Source organism: Dasypus novemcinctus, chromosome 28, assembly GCF_030445035.2.
Source record: "Dasypus novemcinctus isolate mDasNov1 chromosome 28, mDasNov1.1.hap2, whole genome shotgun sequence".
NCBI classification, from domain to species: Eukaryota; Metazoa; Chordata; class Mammalia; order Cingulata; family Dasypodidae; genus Dasypus; species Dasypus novemcinctus.
The window spans coordinates 8,869,603-8,895,916 of record NC_080700.1 but is presented as its reverse complement, the minus strand read 5'-3'; the positions used below and the strand labels follow the sequence as shown (position 1 = coordinate 8,895,916).

Below are 26,314 nucleotides of genomic sequence, written 5' to 3'. Positions count from 1 at the left end.
CCTTATGTTTTTTATGTGACATTTTATGTAATCTGAGTATTTTTTAGAAAAAGTAAAAACATTAAAATATATATAAGCAAAAAAGAGGCTTCTGTGTCATTTTGAGATATTTAAATATTGTTAGGTCTACAGTTATTTGCAGAAGACAAAGAGAATAACTAGAATAGTTTGAAGAGAGGAGACTAAGATATCACAGTAATTAAGGAAAATGAAAGTTATCAAAATTAAGTTATGATTCAATTCTTTGGTACCAAATAAGGATTTATTTATAGGGAGATTATTGGTGATTTTACAAGGTCCACTTATGAGGATACTAGTGCTGATTTGTGTAAGTTAAAGGTTTTGGTGGGTGTTAAGATATAGTCACTACACTTTCAGTTTGATTTCTAAGGGAAGAACAGATCACAAACTTGATAGACAATTGCTTCAGAAAAGTTTTTTAAGATGGAAGAGACAAAAATGAGTTTAAATGATGACATGGATTGTTACAAGAGGTAGAGGTTTCTGGTAAGAAGATTAAATTTCAAATCAATGACATTCTTCTCAACAAAACAAGAGAGATGGTGTTCAATTGGAGACATTTGACTTAGCCAGAGGTAATATGGGCAGAGAAACAGGTAGGCAGAGGGCAGAGAATAAGGTGGGGGAAGAGCAGAGTTTCAGGTAAGGGAAGGGCAGAAGGTCAAGTAAAGGATAAATAGTGGATCAGGTAATGGCAGAACTGAAGGTCAGTGTTGGGATTTTAGTCATGTCACCCCTGAAAGTGGGAAGGTGTGACCCAGATAGGCCAGAGGAGAGTCAGAAAACATGGAATGAGTATATGGCATAGTCCAGAGGGAAAGGGCTTAGGTGATGACAGAGAAAGAGTGGACAGGTGGAAGAAGCCAGATAGGGACACTGAGGGATGGTGGGAAGAAGTGAAATTTAGGAACCCATAAAAGCATCTGGGGTTCCTGGGTAGGCAGCCCAAACCTAAGACAGGAGAAAGTCAAGGTCTGTGAGCCAAGGTGGGAGGTGGAGAGGACTTTAGAGGTCTTTCTGGCTCAGGTGAGTGTCTTGGAGTTCATTGCAAGGGAAATGGGAAGCCAAGAATGACATTGAGCATTGAGGACATAAAACCATATTTGTGTTTACAAGATTGTTCTAATGTCAGAGTATACATTAGATGGAGAAGTCTAAGAGTGGAAGCAGAAAATCCAATTAGGAAGATGGTGCAGAAGCTCATGCCTGGATTATGATGCCCCAGATTTGTCAAGGAAAGTAAAGATACAATAATTGAATCTAGTTGGAGAGACATGATCATGGCTCATTGAGAACAAGGAAGGGAAGTGTTAAGGGTAAAGACCTTGTCCCATCAGGATGAGTGTGCCACCCACACAGACAGGAACCAGGAGGAAAGTTTAGGAGGAAGACTTGGGAATTTCAGTAGATAATTCAATACATGGATGGGGATATCCAGGGAGAAATCTGACTTAGAAATACTGAAGGAGAGCTGTGTGGCTCAGTGGTTGAGCACATTTCCCACAAATAAGGTCATGGGTGCAATTCCTGCCCTGGTACCTAAAAAGAAGAAAGAAATACTGAGGGTAGTCAAAGTCAGGAACACAAGTAAGGTTGTCCAGAGAGGGGGAAGTGTAGGGAAAGAAGAGCTCCTCTTCGGAGCCCTGAGAAAAACCCTGAGAAAAGAGTTGTAAGACATAGAGTACTTCATAAGAGAACGTGGGATTGGGATACCGGGGAGCTCATGTGTCACTCTGCCAGGAAGCCTTCCCTGCAGGGGGTTACATATCTCTCTGCCAAGACCCCATTCCTCCAGGTACCTCACAGGCCCCTCTTTCAAGATGCCTTCCCTCCAGGGCACTTTTCCCTCCATCAGGACCCCATTTCTCCAGGGAGTTCATATGTCCTTCTGCCAGGACCACTTCCCACTAGGTTTTTTTTTTTAACCTCTCTGACAGGACCTTCTCCTTTGAGGGAGCTCCCATGTTTCTTTATCCAGACCCCCTCCATCCAGTGGCCTCATTTGTCCCTCTGCCAAAGCCCTGAGCCAGATGTTTCACATGTCCTTCTACTAGGACCTCTACCCTTCAGGAAGCTCATTTGTTCCACTGCCAGGAACCTCTTTCCTCCAGCAAGATTTCACATCTCTCTGACAAAACTCTTCCTTGCAGGGAGCTCACTCATCCTTCTGACCCAGGCCCCTATCTCCTTGGCAGGAACAGAAATGTATAGTGCCCACCTTTGTGTGCCCAGCCCTTGGAGCTTTGAGTGTTGTAGAGAAATTGGGTGTGCGTGGTATCTAAGGCCAGGACACGAGAGTACCGAGAAGGAAGTTGGTTTATTTCAACCGGCCGGGCTCGGCAGACTCTCGTCCTAATAAAAACCGAGGCCCAAATAGAATTTTGGGCTCCCTTTTATACAGAAAAGATATAAGGGTAGGGAGTTAAATGGTGCCTTTGTGAAAGAAAATGACTTTCCTTGTTAGTTAAGTGTTTGAGTACCAGATAAGTTTTTTATAGTACCCCCATATTTTAGGTGAGCTTGAATTAACATATCCCTCACATCTCTGGTGAGCTTGGATTAGCATATTGCTCACATCTCAGGTGAGCTTCAGCATATCGCTCACATCTCAGGTGAACTTGAATTAGCATATCCCTCACATCTCATCTGGAGGCAACCCTAAACACATTTGTCTTACATCCTTTTTGAACATTCAGAGACTATAGGGCCTATATTACTTATTTGGCCATCCTGGGGACTAGGTACTCTTGGAAACAATTTTGAATTTATGCACAGGCTATATCATTTTCCCCCCTTTGAGGCCAAGCTTAAGTTATTAAGCTTCGGCATTACTATTGTCTGAGTCCCTCTGGACTGACTGGTATGTATATAGAGCCATGAGATGGGCAGCTCTTTGCCCTTTTACTACACCATTTATTAGGGTGTGCATTCTGTTTATGATGAAAGGAAGGAGGCATGGAAGGATGGTGCATGCTCCTATGAAGAAGGCAACTATTCCCAATAGAAGCTTGAAATTGTCTACTATTGACTGCCAGCTTCCAAAGGGATTAAATTCCAACCATTCCAGGTTTGCACTGGGACATGAGCAATTTTTACTATATTGCTTGTAATTTCATCAATAACCTTTCCAGTGTTATCTAATTCAAGGCAGCAGTTAGAGAGATTGAATTTTCCACAAACTCTCCCTTCAGCTGCTAAGAGATAGTCTAGGGCAAGACAGTTTTGGTAGATAGCATTTCTGAATTTAGTTTGCTGTTGGGCTAGTAAGTTTAGTGCATGGGCAGTTTCATTAGTTATTATTTCTACCACAGCTTGTAGGCAGATGATTCAGTTTAGCATATAGATAGGGGTTCGGTAACCCCACATGCCATCCTCTGCCCAAGTTGCTGGCCCATAGTATTGGATTATATGCTCAAGGGGCCATTCTTCACCTCCCCAGGTAATGACAGCCCTTTTTTCCCTTATGTTTTGATATACTGGCTGGCTTAGCTCTTTCCCTTCTGTTTAGGGAATAAGGAAGAAGGAGGGTTTTATTGTACCAAGCATACAAGTTCCACACCAGTTTCGCGGCAGTTCTCGGAATGCAACCTTCCCACAAATTCAGTACAAACCATTTGGGGCAGTAAAGGGGCCCTTTGCGGTGGAGTTCCACACTGTGACTAATTTGGGGAAAGTACGATTTATGAGAAGGAGGTCCGATTCGTTCCATGTTCCCCAAGGCTCTGTTGTATTTGTGGTATAATTTTGGAATTTTCCCCCTGTACATGTTAGGTTTCCAACAGCTATAGAGGAGCTTAGGCAGGCCCTTGAAGCACAATATTTTCTTATGACAGAAGTTTACAAGGGCCACATACTATCTCAGGGGACAGCCGGGAGGTTAGTTGCATTATATGGTTGGCTGTAATTGTATTCCCTGGTCTCCCATGGCCATTGGTCTCCCATATTAGTACTGCCACATACATAGCATGAGGAGACATTTAAGGCTGCCCCCACCACTTCAGCCAGGCTTATAAAGAGGTTTGTTGCTGCTTGTGGGATGGAAAAGGGCTTTTCCATTTCTTCATAAAAGGAGTGGACCACAGAATGGGCCTTACTTGTGAGTGGGTATTCTCGATACCCAACCCAGATGTAGGCTCCTGGGTCTATTCCTTTACCATCAATGCGGAGGCCCATTTGGACTCCCTGAGTCAGCCAGGATTCAGGTTTAAGGATGGTGAGATCTAAAGGGTTACATTGACCACATGGACAGTTAACCGGGGCCATACCCTTGGTGAGGATAGCTGTCTGTTTAGCTATGTCTGTGTTCCAGGTGGCCCAGGTGACACAAGACCAGTAGGGGCAGTAGTATGCACCTATGTATTTGCACCAAAAGCTCCCCCCTTGGGCTGCACTTCCCATTTCTGGAGCGCACATGTACTTATTGCTATGAGTATACGTTTGCTCCCAGCTGAGCCCTCCACAATCTGTGTTCCATGGTATCCCAGAGTCTATAACCTGACATGCAACAAATAGGAGGGACACTCGTTGGTTCTGGCTCATGACTGGGGTGGAGGAAAGTAGATCCCCATTTTGATCAAGCACTCTTATTTCCCATTTACAGGAGACTGTTGGGGGTCTAGTGTCATAGAAGGTTATTTGACCAGATGCATTAAAGACACTATAGGAGGTTCCCTGAAACTGACAGGTGGTTACCTGCCCTTGCAGGTGTAATGACTATGATATATTAATGTGGTTGGTGTTGACATGGGCCCTTGTACGCACCTTTTGAATACATGGCTCACATTCTGTGGTGTCGACCTGGGACCAGGTTAGGGCTAGAAGTAGGAAAAATAGGCAAAGGGGCATTGCAACAGATTAAACCGGATTCCTAATCTTTGGCTGTGCATAGACCAATCAGCTTCCAGGATGTGATTGGAGCAGGGCTCGGTGTTCCATCCTCAATCTTCAGCCGTGCGTAGACCAGTCATCTTCCGGGGTGTGACTGGAGCAGGGCTCGGTGTTCCCTCCTCAATCTTCAGCCCTGCATGGACCAGTCAGCTTCCGGGGTGTGACTGGAGCAGGGCTTGGTGTTCCCCTTTTTCGCAAGATGAGCTTGGTTGGGCTGTGGGTATCTGGAATACAGGTCCAGGACTCTGGGGCAGCTCGCTTGACTCTGCTATGGTGTATCCACGGGATGATTTCAGCTACTTTAACTGCAGTAGGGGTGGATAAAATGACAAGATAGGGCCCTCGCCATCGAGGGGTTAGTGGAGCTGACTTCCAGTCCTTGACCCAAACTGCATCTCCTGGCTTGTACAGGTGTACAGAGCTGCTTAAGCTAATGGGGGCCCTTTCTTGGGCCCAGTGATGCAGGTTATGTAGGGTTTTTCCGAAACTTATCATCTGCTGAGCTATTGATAAGTTTCCTCTTTCTCTGAGATCCCCCTCTACATTTCTGATTAAGGGAGGAGGCCTCCCAAAGAGGATTTCATAAGGGGTTAGGCTTAGTTTTTGGCTTGGTCTGGCTCGAATTTGTAGGAGAGCACTTGGAAGTACCTGCACCCATGTTAGCCCAGTTTCTTGGCAAATCTTGGCAATATAAGTCTTTATTGTATGGTTCATTCACTCTACCTTTCCTGAGCTCTGAGGATGGTAAGTGGTGTGCAGTTTCCATTAGATGCGCAGTGCCTTTGCAATCTTTTGAGTGATTTCAGAGACAAAGGCAGGTTCATTGTCAGAGCCAATTGAGAGTGGTAGCCCATAGCGAGGGATGATTTCCCTGAGGAGAACCTTGGCTACTTCTTCAGCTTTTTCTGTTCGAGTGGGGAAGGCTTCCACCCAGCCGGAAATTGTGCAAACAAGGACTAGGAGATATTTATAGCCTCCAGATCGTGGCATTTCAGTGAAATCAACTACTAGATCTTTGAGGGGCATACTACCAATTCTCTGGACCCCTGGGGCTGTTGTGGGCCCCTGGCAAGGGTTATTCTTTGCACATGTCACACACCGTTGGCATACAGCATGGGTGATAGTGACTAGTCTTGGGATGTAAAAGACTCTTTCTGACACTTCCTTAAGATGGGTTTTTCCCAAGTGTGTGTTCTCATGGTAGTCTTGAACTACATTTGCTGCTAATATTTTTGGCACAACTATTCTGTGATCAGGCAATGTCCACCATCCATTTTCCCCTTGTGTCCCACCCTCAAAGAGTATCCACTCTCTCTCAGCTTGAGTATATTGTGGCTCTCCGTGACTCAAAGGCTGCGGGGCAAGAACAGGCAGTGTATACTGGATGTTCTGATAATCAAGGGGTTGAGGAATGAGAGCAGCGGCCAGGTTTTCAGATAGGGATCCCTCCCGTACCACTCTTTTTGCTTCAGCATCTGCCCTCTGATTTCCCTGGGCAATGGGGCTGTGGCTTGTCTGGTATCCCTTACAGTGCATTACAGCTACTTTGGCAGGCTCCCAAACTGCATCTAGTAGCTCCAGAATCTGTGTGCCATATTTAATGCTCTTTCCTCCCGAGTTAATGAGTTCCTTTTGTTTATATAAGGCTCCATGCGCAGGCAGGGTAAGAAAGGCATATTTGGAGTCTGTGTAGATGTCAACTTTGGCTCCGGCTGCAAGTTGCAAGGCTCAGGTGAGGGCAATAAGTTCAGCTTTCTGTGCTGATGTGTTTTTCGGGAGGCGCTGCACCTCTACTGTGGTCTCAGATGTTACTACAGCATCTCCTGCTCGCTGATTGCTGCCCTGCATAAAGCTACTCCCATCTGTAAAAAACTCCATGTCAGGATTTGCCAATGGCTGGTCTTGGAGGTCTGGTGGGCTGGAATATACTTCTTGCAATGTTTCCAGGCAGTTATGGGCTGGAACCCCTGGCTCTATGGGTAGCAGGGTGGCTGGATTTAGGGTTTTTACAAGTTCCAGCTGGATGGATGGATTTTCACATAATAGGGTCTAATATTTAACCAGGCGGCTGTTAGTAAGCCAATGTGTTCCTTGGGCTTCTAAGATTGTGACTACTGCATGTGGAATCCGGACAATAATAGGCTGCCCAAGAGTTAATTTTATAGCTTCTACTGTAAGCATGGCTGCAGCTGCTACAGCTTGTAAACATGAGGGCCATCCCTGGGCTACAGTGTCCAGTTGTTTGGCTAGATACGCTACAGGTCTTTGCCAGGAACTGAGGTATTGAGTGAGTACTCCTACTGCTATGCTTTGGCGGTTGTGAACATAGAGGTAGAACGGCTTACTGAGGTCTGGAAGTCCGATTTGGTGCTCCCATTAGAGCTTGTTTGAGAGCAGTGAAAGCATTTTTCTGTGGGCTTTCCCAGAGCAGGGGATCCCTATCTCCCCCCTTTGTGGCTTCATATAAAGGGCGTGTGAGGACCCCAAAATTGGGGATCCAATTGCAGCAGAATCCAGCTGCCCCAAGGAACTCTCGCAGCTTCTGGCGAGTGTTGGGCTCAGGCAGACTATAGATCGCTTTCTTTCTTTCAAGTGCCAATTCACAGCGCCCCTGTGTTATTTTGTAACCTAGCTATTTGACCTGAGGTAGGCAGATTTGGGCCTTTTTCTTAGACACCCGATAGCCCTTTTGCTGTAGATGTTTTAAAAGAGCATGGGTTCCCCTAGCACAGTCCCGATAGGTGGAACTTCCAAGAATGAGGTTATCTACATATTGGAGAAGAAAACAGTTATGGCTTTCTGCCTTAAAGGATTTGAGATCACTGGCCAGGGCTTGTCCAAAAATAGTGGGTGCATTTTTAAATCCCTGAGGCAATCACGTCCATGTCTACTGCTGCTTTTCACCTGAGTTTGGATTTTCCCATGTAAAGGCAAAAATCGGCTGACTCCTGGGTGCTACCCTAATGCAGAAGAAGGCATCCTTAAGATCTAGGCATGAAAAGTAGATTGCTGATGCGGGTATTAAGCTGAGAAGAGTATAAGGATTAGAAACTGCAGAATGCAGGGCTACTACTGCCGAATTAACTGCTCGTAAGTCCTGGACTGGGCGGTAATCTCCATCAGGCTTTTTAATGGGAAGACAGGGGTGTTCCACGGAGACTGGCACGGCTTCAATATGCCCTCACTCAGCAATCTCTGAATATGTAGCTGGACCCTTTCTTGTGCTTCGTGTGGAACTGGATACTGCCTTATGCTTACAGGACTGGCTGTAGGCTTTATTTCAATAATAATTGGAGGAATGTCATGTGCCATCCCCATTGGGTTACCCTCTGCCCATACTTCAGGCACATCTTCAAAGGGGAGCTGCATGGCCATGGATTGGCCAGTCTCACTGAGGCAAAACAGTCTCCATTCCTCCTGCAGAGGAAGGGTTAGCGCTACCTTCGGAGGGTCTTGTGGCCTCAGGGTCAGTGTGGATTGCCCTGTGGCATTAAAGGTAATTTGAGCCTGTAGTTTAGACAGCAGGTCTCGACCCAGAAGGGGGACTGGGCACTCCGGAAGATAGAGGAATTCGTGAGTGACCTCCTTTCCCCCAATGTTGCAGGTCCTGGCTTGAAGGAAAGGCCGTTGGGCACTTTTGCCAGTTGCCACTACGATAGTGGCTTGTCTTTTTGATAGAGGCCCAACTGGCTTGGTTATTACAGAATGTTGAGCCCCAGTGTCAACCATCATATGTATGGTACGGCCCCCAATTTGAACTCCGACCATAGGCTCCTCGGGGCCAAGGGAATAGGAGCCCGGTCTGTCCTAATAATCTCTATCAGAGTCCTCCATTCCCGCCAGCCCAATGATCTGATCTGCAGGTTTCTTCCCTGAACCTTTATGGTCCCAGCGTTTGGTTTGTGATGCCCCACTGGCCTTTCTGGCTTTGGCTGCAGAGGCTGGGTCAAGTGGCCAGCTAGGACACTCTTGCTTCCAATGCCCATCCTCTTTGCAGTATGCACACTGATTTCACCCTAGACGTGGGCCTTTCCCTCTCCTTGGGGCTGGGGCTTGCCAAGTTACCTTCCTTGTCACAGGAATGGACTTTTCCACTATGGCTGCCACCAGAAAATCTGCCTTTTTCCTCATCTTCCTAATTTCCTCCCTTTTTGTTTCTTCATCATGGTTGACATAGACCTTAGTAGCTACTTCCATGAGCTGAGAGATATTCATTCCAGCAAACCCATCTAATTTCTGCAGCTTTCTCCAGATGTCAGCCTGTGACTGGGCAACAAATGCTGCATTTACCATTGTTTGGCTCTCAGGAGCGTCTGGGTTAAAGGGCATGTATGCACGGAACGCCTCACACAGTCTCTCATAGAATTGAGCAGGACTCTCATTCAGGGCCTGTAGAATTTGACTGGTCTTTGCCATATTCACTGCCTTGCAGCTCCCCGCCTTGAATCCTTCAACTAATGCCCTATGGAATGTCTCTAGTAGGTTGAGCCTGACAGCGCTATTCAGATCCCACAGGGGGTCCTCCTCTGGGAACTGCAAGCGGGCCTATTGATCACTGTCCAAAGTTCCCTCAGGTGGGTGCTCTCTCACCTCAAAGTTCAATAAAGTCATTATAAGTTGTTTACAATCAACCCAGGTGGGTCTGTGGGTCTGTATGATGGACTGGAAAAGGTCTGTCATGGCCTGAGGCTTCTCTGAGAATGGTGGGGTATGGCTTTTCCAGTTAAAGAGATCTGTTGTTGTAAAGGGCTGAGAGATGACTGTCGGGCTTCTCCCCTGAACCTGGACATCTGCATCGTAAAAGATTGGGGCCCGGGTTTCACAGAGTGGTAACTGGAAAGCAGCCTTTTCCATTGCTCCCTCTGCCCCTGGGGCTCCCTGTAGTTTGAGCAGCAAACTCTTAGTGTCTCCTCCCTGACTGACCCACAGCCCTGCAGCAGCGTTGCCAGGGGCAACCGGCTGTAAAAGCAGCTGGTCTGCATTTTTCCCTGCCGAAGGTGCCAAAGACCGCTGCCGAGACCGTAAAAGCTGCTGTGGGGATGGCGTAGGGCTCTCAGGTGCAGATGGCAATAAAGCCAACTGTGGGGATAGTATAGGTGCCCTCTCTGATGGTGACAAAAGCAGAGGCGGGGGTGGTGAGAAAAGCAGCGGCGGGGATGGTGTGCACATCACACTTCCCTGTGTGGATGAAGACAACGGAGCACTGCTTAGGGAGACTAGCTCATTTTCATTCCTTAGTATTGCCGGGGTGGGAGTCATCGCATAAGGTGGGGGAAATTCAATTTCATCTGGCCCTTCCAAAATGGGCGGATTAGCACTGGACTTGGGACGCACTTTCTCTGTGCCCTTTGCACGGTGATTGTTTGGTTTGGTTCCTGGGACGGCACTCCTCACTCCTTGGTTTCTGCATTAAGCAAATTGTAGCTTCCTTAGTCACGCGCTTCCTTAACCAAGGTGGGTTTTGGCTCACAGCGTTTTCCCAAGCATCAATGTAGGGGAATTGGTCTGGATGCCCCGGATTTCCAGTCACTGCATCATGGACTTTACGGATGATCCCGGGATCCAAAGTGCCCTCCTGGGGCCAGCCCATGCTGAAAGTTAGCCATTCTAACTCACAAAGCATCCTAAGCTTTCCTGGCTGAAACCTTACACCGTACATATCTCCCTGGAATGCACGGGGGAAGTTTTCCAGCATACAACCTAATGGGGTTTTACTGTGTGTGTTTCCCATTTCCACCCTGTGCTGATGCTGTACAACAGTCACTCAAGCCTTTCGCTTCGTCCGTCTCTGGCCGCGTCCCTTGTGGGAGCTTTCAGGCGCCTCTTAACCTTAGCAGATCAGTATAAGCCCCCAGTGTGGAAGAGGGTCCCTTTGCAGGGACACCCCAGACCGCCCTTGATCTTATGAGGTCACCATGGAACTGCAGATCGGGACTACGCACTTGCGCCACAGAAGTGATTTTCTGCGTCTCACTCAGTCGCCACAAGCATGCGCACACAACCACCCCCCTTTCCTTTCCTCGGACCTGGAGAGGAGATGGCTTCCTCCCGTATTCTCAGGAGCACTAGGGCCTCCTCTTTGAGAGTTGATCAGACTCCCTCCTAATTTTAGAATTAGGCTTCCCTGCACTATGCCCCCGGGGGTCTTACCAATCCATCGTGTGGAGCTCCTTGCTTCGTTCTCAGGGTCTCTCAAACCTTCCAGTGTCCCCGGCTCCTCAGAAGGGCTCCAGCGAAGACCACAACCTCTTTCTGGACTCAAATGGGGTGTCCAGGGGCACCCAGCACTGGGTTTCATGCGGGCCCTCCCGGCCTCCCCAGAGACGTCCGGTAGGGGCAAACAACTGTTGCTGCCTCTGACCTTCTCAGCGCGCCCCACCACAGTCGCCAAAAATGTTGTAGAGAAATCGGGTGTGCGCGGTATCGAAGGCCAGGACATGAGAGAGAAGAAAGTTGGTTTATTTTGACCAGGCGAGCTCGGTGGACTCTTGTCCTAATAAAAACCGAGCCCCAAATAGAATTTTGGGTTCCCTTTTATACAGAAAAGATACCAGGGTAGGGAGTTAAATGGTGCCTTTGTGAAAGAAAATGACTTTCCTTGTTAGTTAAGTGTTTGTTTGAGTACCAGATAAGTTTTTTATAGTACCCCTATATTTTACGTGAGCTTAAATTAACATATCCCTCACATCTCTGGTGAGCTTGGATTAGCATATTGCTCACATCTCAGGTGAGCTTTAGCATATCCCTCACATCTCAAGTGAGCTTTAGCATATCCCTCACATCTCAGGTGAGCTTTAGCATATCCCTCACATCTCAAGTGAGCTTTAGCATATCGCTCACATCTCAAGTGAGCTTTAGCATATCGCTCACATCTCAAGTGAGCTTTAGCATATCGCTCACATCTCAAGTGAGCTTTAGCATATCGCTCACATCTCAAGTGAGCTTTAGCATATCGCTCACATCTCAGGTGAGCTTGAATTAGCATATCCCTCACATCTCATCTGGAGGCAACCCTAAACACATTTGTCTTACATCCTTTTTGAACATTCAGAGACTATAGGGCCTATATTACTTATTTGGCCATCTTGGGGACTAGGTACTCTTGGAAACAATTTTGAATTTATGCACAGGCTATATAATGAGAAGAGACCTCTCAGTGGGAGGTCACCATCATCCTCTAGAGCCTGCCAAAATAGTGATGCTGAAGGCACATGCCATGCCTGAGGTGGAAGGCCAAAGGGCTGCACTCTAGAAACAAGCATGAACCAGAAGAGCAGCCCTCCTTTTGACCAGGATGACTTTGAATCATAAAACTGGAAGATAAAAGTGCAGGTTTTGAATTTTGATTCACATTGCTCTAGGAAAGTAATATCATGTGCCTGTGAGAAATGAAAACAGTCTTTCTAGAGGAGGGTAGCATCAGATTAATCTTCAATCATTCCTTCAAATAATTCCCCAATGCAAAGTTCAGTTTTTCAGTTACTTCCACCAGAAAGAGCAGGTAACTTTGAGATAAAAATGGCCTCAATGCCAGAGTTACATTTCTGGACTTCGCTGTGTCTTGGATCTCTTGTACTCTTGTACTCACTGTCTTGCCAGTTGTCAGTGCCTTCAAACAGATAAGGTTTGGTTGTTCTTATTCAGCTCTTCTAGTTTTCTCAGGTGGAGGATCAATCTGAATGATTCACTGAAAGAAGCATTTCCAGAATTTCTGTTTATGTTGAAAACATTAGCTTGAAATTCCAGTTTTAATGATCAAAGGAAAGCAGAAGTGTGTAGACCCCGGTCAAGAGGAGAGAGAGAAAATGACCAAGACATCCATCAGCACCCTAGACAGCACCAAGGACTCCCCTGTTTGCTGAGAGCAACACCGGGTTCCCAGCCCCAGTTGCCACTCTGGATATTAACTGTCAGGCTGCTGTCTTGGCCCCAAGTGACAGAGATAGCACATGCTACTCACTCTTCTTGATGCAGTATTTGGAGACATGTAGGGCTGTTGTTGGGATTAAATATGAAGTACTTTGCACATTTTTGCTATGTTTAATCTCCACAACCCTTGGAATTTCTGTACTGAGAAGAGACAGTATAGCACAGAGATTTAGAGTTCAGAACCACACTGGGTGAAAACGCTGCTCTCTCATTTAGTAGCTGTTACTAGTTAGTCTTTCTAATATATTGTCATTTACATTATTGGGTAACAGTTACTCTTTTGCAAACACAATGTAGAGTAAACAAAAGACACAAAAGGGCACACACTTTATGATTCCATTTTTATGAAGATAAAAAAAGGCAAAATTATTCTCTGGAAGTTGGTGATGGAGATTGTGGTCAGAGCCTGCAGCAGCAGTGGGTGGAGGGAGCATTGGGTGTTTCTGGGGTTCTGGCAGGGTCTGCTTCTTTATCAGGGCTGTGTTCAGTTCCTGAAAATTCATCAAATTATACACAATTATTTGTATATTTCCATATATACTATGCTTCACTACATGACTACACATAACAAATAATCCCTTCAAAATCTAGATACTGGGAGAAGGCAGAAATGGGTGAAAAGTAATGCACCACAAAATGGGTTTAGATTAAAGGCAGAGAATGGCCAGCCAGTTGTTCTCATGACTTGGAGGTGTCCAGGTAGTAGATGGAGCCCTCTGGAACACAGGGAAGACTGGCATCCTCTTTGTGAACTGGGGCATGTTAGTGTTTAATGATTTTTTTTTGTTTTGTTCTGTTGTTTTTTTATTCTTTTATTTTTTAAAAGATACTTAGATTACATAAATGTTACATTAAAAAATGTAGGGGATCCCCATATGCCCTGCTCCATATACCTCCCTCATTTTCCCACTTTAACAACATTCTTCATTAGTGTGATAGATTCATCCCATTGATGAACACATTTTGGGGCATTGTCACTAAGCATGGATTATAGTTTACATTTTAGTTTGCATTCTCATCCACACAATTTTTTTTAGATTATGTTGAGATGTACAATGGCCTATTTCAGTCATTGCCATGTCATTCAGGACAATTCACGAGTCCCAAAAAATGCCTCCATATTAGCATGTTTTTCCCTCTCCCTGCCGCCTCCACATGAATAAGTTCTTTCACAGCTAGAATCACAAGTCTATAGAAGAATACCAGTAAATCTGCTTTAGTTTATAGTTCATTTCTCAATCTTGAGGATTCTGGGGTGGTGATGCTCACTCCACCTCTAATTGAGAGTGGGATTTGATCCCTTGGGGCAGACATATGGAACTATCTTGCTTGCAGTTGTAGACATCTTGGTTCCTCAGGGTGGTCATTCTCCATCACCACCTCCTTATTTGTTGTCCTGGATGAGTCCAATGAACTGGAAAGTAGGTTTTGCAACTTCATTGAGACTCCGGACTCAGCTCGCACATGGACAGCCCAAAGATTTAAGTGTACTGGATGTTCACCTATCACCTCTAGTACTAATTATAGTTCCAAACAGAAGGGGCAGAAGGGCCCTGTGTAGGGAAACCATAACTGAGTCCAACTCTGTCATACTGGGAAACATAAATTCCAAAGAAGGGCCCACTGGCAAGTCACCAAACTCCTGAGCTATTGGCCCTGATGTCTGGATGTCTCCAGAGACCTCAGGAGCCCCATTTATTTGCAGTATTATTTTCTTTTGCAGTCAATGCAGTCATGCTGAGATGTGCACAAGTCTTACCCCTGAAATGACCACCTGACTCATTTTGAAGTCTCTTAGCCATATAAACTCATTTGTCAATACCTTTTCCACCTTTTGTTCAAGGTCTTTCTCCAGTTGCATTGTTAAGTTTTGTTTGGTAGTGATCCCTTGGGGCTAGGGAGGTTCATCCCCAGGAGTCATGTTGCATGCTGGGGTGGAAACTCGTGCCTTTATATGCAGAGTTCAGCTTAGAGAATGGCCATATTTTAGCACAAGGAGATTCTCAGGAGGTAACACTGAGGCAACCAATAATACAAGGCTAAGTTTCAATATTAGAGTTTTCCAGTTAAACCAGCCATCAAAAGGCCATTAGGTGATTAGAGATTAATTCCTCTAGCTAACAGCCTTTGGGGCAATGGGGCTTTTTTTATTTTTATCTTGGTCTCCTCCTTTCCAGACTCCTTGTTGCCAGGGGTCTCCTGGATCTCCTCCTTTACCAAAGAAGCTTCCAGCTTCTCAGATAATGCTTTTTGGCATTATCATTTTTGCCCTGGTCTCTCTTTTCTCACTCCTCAGTCTCTTTCCTGCATTACTCAAATTTCTTTTTGAATTTCTGTGCATTTTTATCACTGAGGAACCAGATGGCCAGCAGCTCAGGCTTGGGGCACTCATTGGCAAAGTAAGCATGCGCATTTCAGACCCAGGCCTGCTCACTGTCCATGTTTGGCTTCAGCGGTGTGATGTCGTGGTTGGTTCAGACCTTCAGCATCTTGTCTCTGTGCATGAGAAAGTGGATGGTCCCCTTCTTGTGCTTCAGGAACTTGACATCACCATGTCATGCTCCTTCCACTTAGGGAGGTCACTTTCTGAAGCAAATCAGAACAACTTTGCCCACATTTTAAAAAGTTCTTCTTCATCTTCCTCCAGTGCTTTGATTTCTTGTTCAGGAAGATAGACAATCAGCTCAAATGGGGGGTTGTGGTTGGACTTATCTATATTCTCAGTGGAAGTGTCCTAGTCCTCTTGAGAGTCCTTGGTGGGTGCCATGGGTGCACAGTGGTAGCAGCTTGGCTGGTTCAGACATTAGCTGGCTCTGGGGCCTCTAGGTGGTTGGTTACATCTCCTTCCTCAGAGTCTGGTGCAGGCACCTCCTTCCTGCCTGCAAATCTGGGAAAATACCTTTGCTAGCAGACATTCTAGATAAGCTTTTAACGTATTTGGTTTGCATTTCCCCTGAATACTTAAAGTTTATAGACCTTGCATTGTTAAACTGTTTCCTGCTCACCAAGGACAGGACTGCAACCTTTTATCATCCCACACCCACAAGTCACAGATAGTTTAGGTTATCTCTGAAGAGACATAGAGCCTGCCACCCATAGCCCACATCATTTCCCCCCTTTGCCAAAGTTTAACTTGCTAAGCTTTGGCATAATGATTGTTGGAGCTATGAGGTGGATGGCTGTTTGTTGTTTTGATTATTTATCAATCTTTAGGGTAGCATCCAGGACTGTTTTTAAAAGTTTAGAAGTTATCATTCTGGACAGCAGAATCCTGGGGCAGGGGCCTCCTGCAGTCATCCTGTGGCCACTGGTGCTCACGTGGATTTCCAGTCAGGTTCCAGATCCATCTATTAATTTAATTTTACCCTTGAAGAGTTTACACCTTTAATTTAAAAGGGGTGCTGATGGGAGATGATCTCTTTTCTGTAACTGCTTCCTGCTGGCCATGGGCTGTAGTCATTGCCTAATAAGGTGTAAAACTCTTAATTTATTTTAACTGGAGGAAGATGGATCTGGCATTCTGTACAAAGTTGGATGAAGTTTTCATATGGTTAATAAGATGTTCACTCTGAAAGAAACAAACTTAATACCCATTTTTAAAAGAGGACATTGGATTGCAGAGGTAGACAAGGTTAGGTGCCTATAAAGATGGCACTCCTAAAAGCTGGTGGGAACAGCATATATATTCTTTTTTAAGTTATTCATCTTCAGAGAGAAATTGCAACAGACACTTAGCTTTGTCTGAAGACACATTCCAAACTGTTCAATGATTGGCACTCATTCACTTTGTCAGATGCTCCTGGTGAACTGGCACTCCTTGGGCAACTGGCTTCACTCAGGATTAGAACACTAAGTTGGAAATTCTCTTTGTTTTCACCTGTGAGAGTGATCAGAACTACAGAATAAAGGTTTTTTTTTTTACACCTTAGTTTTAATTGTACAATTTCTAGCAATTTTGACTTGTTCAATAGGTGACTCACCATCAGCAAGCAAGCCTCACCTTTGCTACACAGCAGAGTACAGTAGAATATAGAAGTTGACTGAGACTGGCTGAGACTGCCACCTTATTCTATAGACATGTTTTTAACTGTTTAGAAAATGATTTTACCAGGAATTTAACATGTCTAATATACTTCTGCACTTGATCCAAAATAGAAAAGATAATGTTATAATTATTAGGCATATATTTAGTACAGGATAAAAGTACAGCACTTAATATTAACTAATGTATTACTTAATGCATAAGGATTCAGAGTTGCAATTATTAGTTTTGAGTTTCAGGTTTGTAATACTTTACATTTCATCTCTCCATGAGAGCAGGTCATAATGCCAATTGTGTTTAAGTTTCACTTACAGTATCCTGGTATCATGGCTCCACTTAGCATGTTCTTCAATGCAGTGAGCAAGTCGCAGCATCCTTCATCTTAGAGAGATTTTCCAGTATTCTACTAGCCTGGTGCATAGTGCTCTCTGGGACCATGGAACAGTGCCAGCCTGGAGGTGATGTCCATTGTACACTTGGCTGTACCGAGTCATCATTGGCTGCTGCAGGAGCTTGAAACTGCAATGTAGTTTCCATTGACTTCAGGAGCAGAACCAGAGGCTGATATAGCAAATATTTTTAACTGAGGGATCAGTAACCAGCCTAGCCAATAACTCACATGGAGAGGCAAAATGCAATGTATACAGGTCCTGGTTTGAAAGCACAAAAGAGTTTGATAAGGTTAAAATTTATTCCTTGTTTATATATATATATAATAAACAATTTAATGCAACATATATTAAATGACTGTTTACTTACACAATTTTACCATGAAGATAACAGTAGGTACTTTACTTTAGTAATAGAGGGAAAAAAATTATTTTTCATTGTTAAAATGAAAACAGAATATTTCTAATAGAATCAAGATAACTTTTTATTACCATTTACTTAAATGTATACTTTGCAGTGGCCTTCAGACAGGTTTTATTATCATTAACTTATTTCTGCTACCAATACCAATCTTAAGTTTTTTTTAGTTAACAATGACTTCTAGAACTAGAACTATTTAAACATTTTCAGTTTGGCAGATGTTTTACAAACTCCTTATAATTGACTATAACCACATTGACTAGCCACCTCATGTTTAAGTAAACTTATTAAATTACAATTACCAAAGAAATTTACTCTATTTATTTGAGAGCATATCTACAATCTTTTTCCTTTAGCCTAATTTCACCAATGTGAACTCACAATTTTCATTACTCTAAAGATTTCATACATAATGTTAATTTAGTTTATAAATTAACTATGGGAGATTACACTCAAGTTAAATAAAATTGAAACCATTATAGTTTATGCAAGGAATGTTCTGTTTTTCCCTTACAGGAAGTTAAAAACTTCTTTTCTTTAAGTTATGAAAATGAATAATTTAAAAGCATACTGACTACCAGGTTTTAAAACACATTACACAATTACTTAATTTGTTTAATCATAACCCAGGAAAGATCTCTCCATAGTTTTTATGGACTTTTCTTTACTTACTGAAATTTGTTAACAGAACCACTAATTACCTTTATTTTGTTGGAAAGAAATCTTTTGGAAGTAAATAAGGCTCACCAGATTGTGGAGAAGAAAAGAATTTATTCTCAATCTTGCAAGAAGGGGTGCAGAGCCAGATATGGCTGGTGCCCCGAACAAAGAAAAATGACACAATTTATACCCCTAAGGCCAGCACGCAAGCTCTTCCTCTGTTTTTCCATGGATTGGATACTTCAGAAGTTACAGCTTATCTGAGCTTTAACTTTCCTGCACAAAAGTGTGTGATTTAACTGCTTCCTCTCTCACATTCCAACCATTTTAGTTTTTACCTGTTCCCCTTTGTTAAATAAAGAATAGAATTTAGTGCTGAAATGGCACTGACTTGGCTCCTTCTTGGGTGTCCTTCCACTGCCCACAGGACTGGCCTAAACTGGTCTCCTCCACTGCTGTCTAACCCGGGAGTGGGAGACTGAGACAGCAGGCTGCCAGGCTGCCAGGTTACACCAATCAACATTTTTTTCTTTTATGTGAAAACTAACCTAATCTTTGTTAGTTTGTTTTTTACATTTTATGGCTGACAAAAGGTTTAAACTGGGAAATTACCAGGCAAACTGATTCTTAATTCCCTAGCCTAGTAGATAGGTTTAATCTGCCACTCCTAGTCTTGCCTTTAAAGCTCTTGCAAAGAGGAGGCCCTTTCCCAATTGTTTCTATAATCAGATTTCTATGACCTTTTCATCCTGCTTAGTTTAATTTGGGCTTTAAGAATATTTATTTACATCTATAACTGCATATTTAATTAACAATTTGAATCGAGCTCTTTTAAGAATTTTCATTTGTTAATTCGATATTATTATCCTGATGTATGAAGACATACACTGAGCAAATGGGCAGATGCAAAGAGTTAGACACAGAAACAAAACTGATTGATATTACTTATAATTTGCATTATTTTATATACTGTTTAGCTTAATTTGGGGTCCCGAAATGTATATTACTTATAACTGCATATTTAACCTCAACAATTTGAGCAAATAGGCAGACATGAATAGTTTGACACAAAAACATAACTTTAGTTATTTTAAACTTCTAATTCTTACAAAATAAGTGTGACTGCAAAACATTTCAGACTCCTGAAACTCTTCTTAATTTGCACTGTGACTGTGCAATTTTATACTATGACTATGCAGTTTTACACAAGAATTTTCTTTCTTAACTAATAGATTGTAACCAAAATGTTCTCAATGCTTTAGCACTATTTTTTGTTTCGAACTTTATATTTTACTTTGAATTTAGCAGAATTTTGGATAGGCAACAAGATTAATTTTATATATATTTACTGAGGCTATTTGAAGCCTCAGGGAGACAGAATGGTTTCTCTCATGAATTGCCACTCTTAGGAACACTGACAGTCAAGGCAGGAGACTTCTCCCCTTCCAACCCTCTTTTTGATTTTGGAGATAATTAAACTCCAGTGGTCATTTAACCTTATTCCATCAGGCAGCAATTTATTTAGTTTACACTTGAATTCATGAGAGAAAGGGTTACTAATACCAGGAGAGGAGACAGTGATGTCCCAGCTCTTCTCAATTATGAAATAACCATAGGCAAAGGCAAAGGGTGACGTTAGGCTTGAAGTAACCATAAACAAAGCAAAGGTTAGTTTAGAATTTACACTTAAATAATAGTTTCAGGCTAAATTCACCCAGCTATAATTTCAGTTATTATCTTTCCACTGTTTTATAATATAAATGCATTTATAAATGATTTTAACTCTTAGTTACAGTTTTTATTAACTTTAAAAACCTGTTAATTTCATAACACCTTTAAATACCTTTCATTCGACTTATAACATATTAAATGAACTTAACCATTACTTTAATTTTTCCTTTAAAGTAAAAGAATAAATCTCTTGCAGTTAGTTTGAAATAAAAAGATACTTTTCAGGATTTGATTTCTAGAACATAATGTTCTTTTAAAAGAGGTAAGACTCTTCTTCAAACACAGGAAATGATGAGGTTAAAGCACAAGAAGCTTTTTTGATAAAAGATTTTCTTTGTATATTGATCTTACTCAATTTTAATCACAAAAATTTTCCTTCCACAAACCTTCTACACTTTCAGTATTCATTCAGGTTTGTCCCACACTCTACTCTTTCCAATAATCAATCATTTTATCTTAGGACAAAATCATCTTCTGTTTCCTTAACAATAAAAACACATTCCATATATCCCACATACTAAGTTACCAGGCAAACTTCTTACAACATATAATTGCCATTAATACTAAACAAGCTTGTTAAAATAATGAAGTTTTCTTCACTTTAAATACTTAGTAGCATGTAATGCCAGAAAGTTTCTTTGGAAGCAAGTTGGCAGGGGAGGCTGGCCGCTGAATTAATGTTATAAAATCACCTTTTATTATTATTATCAATTCAGTTTTTGTTTAATAATGACTTTCTGCAATTAGCCATTTAAATACCTTAATTTAAACAATGCTTTGTAAAACTTTTATAATTATTTATACCTTTAAGACAAATTTTATCTTCATAGAATACATTCTCTTACTTAAAGTTACTATAATACCTTATAAGAACCGCGCAGAATGCAAAAGTATTTTGGCTTTGACACCCTATGGAGGGAACTTTACTGCATTTATTCTGATTCTGCTTTTCACCCCCTTAACTTCCCCCCTTCCAGGCAGTCCAGTGCACAACAATCAAACAGGAATGCGGCTTATGAATAGAAGGTGTGGACTCACTGGAAATGGGCCAGCCGCTCCCCCCTTTCCAGCTTTCAGCCAAAATGGGCAGACAGAACCTACTCAAATTTGGCAACTCTCCCAGGGACCCAGCCACCCTGACTGGGACATCCCCAGAAAACTTGGGTGCGTGGCATGGACACAGATGGCCTCCAAGCCCCGGCAAAGGGCCAGACCAGAGACAAGACAGCAGAGTATGTACAAACATCTAGACTCCGCAAACATCCAGACTCACTCAATTTTGCCCCATAATCATTTCACCCCCTTGCCAATGGCAAGGGAGGGCTCCAGCTCAGCTGTAATTCTACTTTACATAAGGACACAACTCCAACCCTAGCATTGAGCTGACACAGACAGAAGCAAAAGGTCACTAATCTGACCCACAAGTTTATATATATATTTTCACCATGGCTGCCCCCACAGCCATCACAAACCTCAGAACACTTAACATTTGGTATAAAGTGAATTCATTCACAATTTAGCACCATAATAAAAGATTTCAGCTAGACTTTTTCCACTGTTTAAACTTTACACCCAGACCAAGCTCCACCAGAAAAGCTGATCCATTTTCCTGTAGCCAAGTTTTTGTTTTGTTTTGTTTTGTTTTAATCTACACCAATTTCCAGGACTTTAGGACTTGAACCTATAAATAGCCATTTTTATTAAAATCAAGACTCCACTCCTTTAGTGGATATAAGACTATTACCAGATTCTAACATGCAGTTAGACAAACCCAAAACACCAGGGCTTTTTCCCGTTTTTTTTCCAGGACATTAGGACTCGAACGTATAAACAACCTTTCCTATTAAAATCAAGACTCCACTCCTGTAGTGGATATAAGACCAGTACCAGATTCTAACATGCAGTTAGACAAACCTAAAACACCAGGGCTTTTCCCTGTTTTTTCTCCTTTTCCCAAGCCTAGAGAGAATGGCTTCCCCCCAACTTTCTGGGGCTACTAGGGTTCTCTTGGGAAGTGATCAGACTCCCCTTCCTACCAATTAAAGCTAGGGCCTTCCAGACTGTGCTCACCCAGGGAGTCTTACCTTCTTCCATGTTTGTAGTTCTTTTTCGTTCCCAGAATCTTTCTCTTCAGACGTTCCATTGTCCTCGATTTTTGTCAGGAAGATTCTGATGGAGCCCACATTTTTTCTGGATTAAATTTAATCCAGGGGTGCCCAGATTTGGGGTTCACCCGAGTCCTCCCGGCTTCCTCGGAGATTTGGAAGGGGCGGCAAAATGCTACCATCTCTGGCCTTCATTTGCTGTCCCACCAGAGTCACCAAAAATGTTGTAGAATTTGAGAGAAGTTCAATTATTTGTGTATAGAGAGGCCAGGACTTAGGAATGATTTTGAGAAGGAAAAATGGTTTATTTATGGCCGGCCGGACTCGGGAGTTTTCTGTTCGAATCCTGAGCCAGGAACAAGATTTTCAAATGTCTTTTATACAGAGAGGAAAGGCCAAATGGTCCCTTTGTTTCAGTTCTCAATAGGCTTGAATTAGCATATCTGTCTTCCACATCTTAGGTAAGCTTTTAGCATGGACTCCAGACATTCTAGATGAGCTTTCAACATATTTTGTTTTCATTTCCCCTGAATACTTTGTTTATAGACCTTGCATTGTTAAACTGTTTCACTGTTAAACTGCCCTTGGTGAGCAGGACTGCAACCTTTTATCATCCCACACCCACAAGTCCCAGATAGTTTAGGTTATCTCTGAAGAGACAAAGAGCCTGCCACCCATAGCCCACATCAACATCACAGAGGCAATACATAAAACCTGAATGACAAATACCTCCCCATACATGCAAAAGATATAAGAATTATATTACCAGTTATGGAAAATGGATTGCAGACAACTAGGCATCTCAAAAAGCAGTGTGAGATACTGAGAAAGATTAGTTGATCACAGGTCCCAAAGTCCAAGAGAAAGCCTCCAATTCACATGTGGAGCCAGTTTTAAGAAGCTGGTATGATGAGCTGCAGGTGGAATACCTAAGGCAGAGTTTCAGGAAGTACCCAATGGAGAGCAGGTACTTCTTTCAGGCTTCTTAGAAAACTCCTTGCACCTATAACTCATCTCAGCTTGGAGGGATAGAGAATATACAGGTGCCCCCAGTTGGGAGGTGTTGCTGGGGCCACTTACCAGCCTTACTGCTAGGAAAGCACAGAAAGAATAGCCCATGTCCTCCTTTTCTTGTTGGTTGGTTGTGCCTTGGGCCACGGGGTGCAGGTGATAAGCAGATGCCAGAACTTTCCCATGTTGGAATTAGATGAGTAATTCTGGGGGTGGAGAGAGAATACAGGGTGGTCTTGGCTGACTTTGTTCCTCTTTAACACTTTCTCATCAACTTTTACAACCTACAGGTCACTTTCTCTCTTCTTTGCCTTTGTGACTTTGGTCAACTCAATGGATGTCCCTCAGTTGGTGAATCCTGACTTCACAGGTATGCCTTTTTGGAGAGGCTTTCCTTAGCTGGAAGAAGGGAGCAACTAGGGCAGGGGTTCTTAACAAGAGGTCCATGAGTTTGAATTGAAATTAAAAAAACATTCTTTGGGAATGTAACAGTTCAGGTGTGATATATTTATTAAATAGTACACAGCATAGTGTAGTCTGAGTATTGGGTCCATGGTTTTCATCTGACTGGCAAAGGGGTCTGTGGAAGAAAAAATATAAAAAATCCCTGATTTAGAGATTAGGCAGTGTATGATTTTTCATTTTTCCCTTCTTTGTGCCATTAACCTGTTAGCTGTTGACAAGTGCTAGTGGTTGGAATTTTATTGTAGTATCAGAACCTATTGTAGAACAAAAGTTGATGAAAAGAGAGCCCTAGAAATGAAAGCAAACTGGAGGCTTTATCAGGTAATGCACTTTCAGATGGAGCAACAGTCTACCCAGCTTCTCTGTGGGAAGTGTTGGTGGAAAAATCACTCCCATCAAATGTGGTGTCTCCTTGTGCCTCTTCCAGGGCCTCTTCAGAATACATGCTAAAGTACTTTAGACATGCTAAGTAAACATGAAAGGGGAGTTCCTAGTTTTCAAATGAGGGGTGTACTTGAGTGCACTCATTAGATAGCATTTTGTTAATTAGGTGGGCTGTTCCCTGCTGAAAGCTTTTCTTTGCTAAATTCTCACTATTTGAGAGATGCTTACAGGACAGCCTATGTCTGGTGGTTGCCCCAGTGTGCACCTTCAGTTTCAACTGACATCTCTGGGTGAGGACTCTGAAATTAGTGTCATCCCACTGGCTTCAGGTCTTCTGCTCCCTACACTAACTCATCTTCATCAAGAAGTCAGCACCATTGATTCCTCCTTAGGGGCCAAGCAATGGGGATGCAAAGATAATGAAGAGACCACAACCCCCCAGCTTTTCAGGAACTCATGCTCCTTTGGGGCAACCATAGATAGACAAAATATAATTGGTGTGGAAAAGCATTTTGTGTGTGCAGAGGAGGGATTATTGCCTGTTGGGGGCAGCTGAGAATGCTTCCTGGGGCTGTGGTGTGGGATGGTTTTTTTTTTTTAATTAAGGTAATAGATCACAAGAAATGTTACATTAAAAAACATAAAAAACTAAAAAACATAAGAGGTTCCCATATAATCCACTCCCAACCCCCTACCACATCATTTTTGTAAATTGTATTTTTTGAAGATATATACATCACAAAAAATGTTACATTAAAAAATATAAGAGGTTCCTGTATACCCCCCACCCCTTACCCCACTCCTCCCACACCAACAACCTCCCCCATCGTTGTGGCACACTCATCGCACTCAGTGAACACATTTTGGGGTTTTGAAGGCTAAGAGAAAGGGAGGAAGGAGCCTTTAGCTCATATGGCTATCTGACTCTCTGTGTGAATTGTAGCTTTCAGGTTGGGGGGCAAGAAATAAGGACATCACACAGAAGCAAGTTTTCTAAGTTTATTTATAAAGCATTTGAAATAGAACTTTTTTTTTCAAATTTATCATCGGTGTTGCCAAGCTTGCTAATAAGTATGCATCTCTGAAGATGCATCATTAGTTGCAGGTGTCAAGACATCTGTTTGTGATCTAGTTCCCCTGTCTGGTCTGTCTTCCTCTCAAAGGCATCATAAATACTCTTTACACATTTATTCCTTTTGACTGGTTAATCCTCAACCACTTAGCCAATCATAGGATTCTGCTTTATCAAGTGTAACTTTTCTCAACCTTAGCCTTCTCTGCTAATCTTTTGTAAAACATGATTAGCTGTCTTTGTGACTGATCTCTATTTCTTTTCCTCATTCTTGCTCTTGCTTTTTCAGTTAAGTCAACAGAACAATGTCCTCCTTGTGGCAAACTGAAAAGGTGCAGAAAGTTCAACTTCTTTAAAGGAAATGTCAGCCCAGGAAGAGACTATGAAATGATTGAAAATGACCACTAACACATAGCTTATGTCAGGGCTGTTGAATAGTCAGTGTTCAACTTTCCAAGTCTTATATGACTTCAAGATAAGGAAAATTAATGCTAAGTATTTAGTGATAGAATGAGGATGAATTTATTCTTGTTCATAGTATAAAAGGCACTTCCCGTTGTTCTGCTCAAAACTAGTTAAGGAGAGACCTCTAGGCAATCAGGAGTGACCTGGAGGTCTGAGTTTGTGTACTATTCATTCATTTATTCAAAGAGTTTTCTTTTTCATACAATGCTTTTTTATCGTAGTAGTGAATATACAGCATAAAATCTCCCATTTAGCCAGTTTATATAACACTGTCTTATAGAGATAGGTCATATTTTGTTAACCATTTAACAGTTGAACATTTTGGTTTGTTTACATCTTTGGGCTATTATGCATAAAGCTGTTATCAATCTAAGGATTAGCATCAGCATATGTTTTCTCTTGGGAAGATTTCTAACAATGAGCTTGCATGGGTCACATAATAACTCTATGTTTAACGTTTTCAGGTACTGCCATACGATTTTACAAACTTGTACCAATTTCCCTTTCCACTAGCCATGTAAGAGGGCTCTACATCCTTAACATCCTCATGAAACTTCTTACTACATGATTTTGGATTTTTTACATTCTAGTGTAGGTTACATGTAATCATATTGTGAATTTTTTTTCATGGGACAGTCATTACATTTGGTGAATACATCTTGGAGCACCGCTGCAACACATAGATAATGGTTTACACTATAGTTTACACTTTCCCCCATTCCACTCAGTGGG

The 26,314-nt window shown here is 42.6% G+C and overlaps 1 pseudogene; it reads right to left on the bottom strand.

Annotated features, from left to right (window-relative positions):
- Nucleotides 1-14,934: 14,934 nt before the first annotated feature.
- LOC131276385 (ran-specific GTPase-activating protein pseudogene) lies at nt 14,935-15,604 on the bottom strand (annotated as a pseudogene).
- Between the last annotated feature and the right edge of the window lie 10,710 nt (nt 15,605-26,314).